Here is a 2,394-nt window from a genome sequence, read left to right on the forward strand (position 1 = left end):
AGAAATGTAGAATTTCTTGATTTGTTCTTCTGAAAAGTAAGACTCTGCCGTTGATGAGCATCAGAAAAGAACCCAGATAGTTGTAGCACAGTCATAGTTTGTCTCTTTTTAAAAGAATTTTAGAAGTGTTTTCACTTCACCCATTAACATGGGAACCTGAATAGCACGCACTGACTTGGTCCACTTGAGGATGAGTAGTATTGGAGGTGATTTTTTAAATGGAAAATTGTTCTTAGTTCAGTGAGATAAATGATGGGGAAAACCCCTTAGTCTTTCTCCAGAGACCTCCTTGAGCTCATTTACTGACATCTCCACACCTGTCTTACAGAATTTACTTTCTGTAATTGATTCCAGTTTCCTCTGGATCTAACCTTGATCTTCAGGTGCCTTTCCCCCTCCACCCCTCTAACAGTTTGATTGGGAGGCTTTTATTCTGGAATCTTTTCCTTCCTCTCTCTTCTCTTGCTGCAGCCCCATGAAAGGAGAAGTGGTGAGGAGAGAAAAAAATTGAAAAGAGAGCTGTTAATCACTTAGGAAAGGAAAGTAGTTAACACTTGGGTAGATGAAATGATCTGGAAAGTTCACAGTCAATCAAGGAGAATCAGAAGAGGAACTCTTTCTAAACTGTGACATAAGTACCTATGTGACATCATTATGGAGCTTCCCGCTGTCTACTGATCCCAGGTTGAGTAAGCTCCTTGGGCAGGGAACTTGTCTACCAACTCTGTTATATGGTACTTATCCTAATGTTTAATACAATGCTCTGCACATGGTAAGCAGTCAGTAGGTATAATTGAATGGTTTTCTGATTAATTCTATTGAAGCAATCAAATTGTTGTATTACAAATGCAGAGAGAAAAGCAGCACACATGCTGTATTCCATTTCCTTAACTAAAGAAGGATTGAGAGACTTGAAGAAACCAAGACGAAGAGTCAATCAGGCATCTTCCTGAGATGACTTTGAGGTAAGCAGGGAGACACGGAATCAAAACTCCCCTTCTACCTACAGTGATCACATTGGTTTCAGACCAAACCCCAGATCTTCTGGCAATGGCCATTTGCTCCCAATTCATTTTTGGTAGAAGATTTTCAATCATCCAAAAACATTGGAGTTGACCATTTTTTATAAATTGGCATTTTTTTTCCATCAGAAGCATTTCAACACACAAAAGCAAAAGAATAATCACCCAAGCTAGGAAAGATAGTGGAAGAAGTAATAGTTTGGTAATTTTTTAAACAGCTGACCCAAACCTGCCATTATAAACAATTCAGAGTCCCTAACCCCAGTTTTTAACACCTTCCGAAACTCCAACTCAATTTAGATGACCTCAACATTGCTCCTATGTGACCTAATCTTTTATGTTAGCTATCATTTGAACTGTAGAATAATGTTCATCAACTTACAGTTCTGAAAGGTTTGTTATCAAAGGATTCTACTTGGAATATTTGCCTCTAGCTTCATCTGCATTTTTCAAACTAGTCTGGAATTAATACAATCATATCCAGAATCCCAGAGAAAACCTATGGTCATTGCTTATATAGTTGGAGATATGAGTAGATAGGTACAGAAGTGTTACAGGAAAAAGTTTACCTTTGATTGTAAGCTTCTTATGAGTGGGGATCATGACTACCAATTCTGTTGTACTGTGCTTTTACAAGTGCTTACTACAGGATTCTGTTCAAAGTAAATTGATCTGTAAACTATAGATTTAAATTATTTATATTAATGTCTGTCTCCCCTTCAAGACTTTATGCTTGTTGTGGGCAGGGAAGGTGGTCTACCAACTCCATTGTATTGCACTTTCCCAAGTGCTTAGTACAGTACTGCATGCAGTAAACACTCAATAAATATCATTGATGATGATGATGATGATGATGATGAAGGACACATGGTTATATGTACCAGTGTGCCTTCAAAAGGGAAGAGCGGTATCTGTTTAGCTCACTAAAGGGGATTTGGCTGGGTAGATGTTTAGTAAATACTTTTTGATGATTATGTTTGTTACTCATCTTCACCATTTGATACCAGTTGAACATGCTTCTCATACATGATACTCTTCAGGAGATTCTGTCAAAGCATAACATTTTGTATACATTCATTTGTTCATTCATTTGACCATATTTATTAAGCTCCTACTATATGCAAAGCACTGTACTAAGCTCTTGGTAGAGTTCAGTATAACAATGAACAGACACATTCTGAAGCCAGGTCTGTCCCATGTGGGATAGGAACTGTGCCCTACTTGATTATTTTGTATCACCCCCTTACATCCCCTGGGGGCTTAGTACAGTGGTTAGCACACAGTAAGCATTTAACAAATGCTGTTGTTGTTAGTAGTAGTAATGAGAATCAGTGTGGCTTAGTGGAAAGAGCAAGGTCTTGGGAGTCAGAGG

Source organism: Ornithorhynchus anatinus, chromosome X1, assembly GCF_004115215.2.
Source record: "Ornithorhynchus anatinus isolate Pmale09 chromosome X1, mOrnAna1.pri.v4, whole genome shotgun sequence".
Taxonomy (NCBI): domain Eukaryota; kingdom Metazoa; phylum Chordata; class Mammalia; order Monotremata; family Ornithorhynchidae; genus Ornithorhynchus; species Ornithorhynchus anatinus.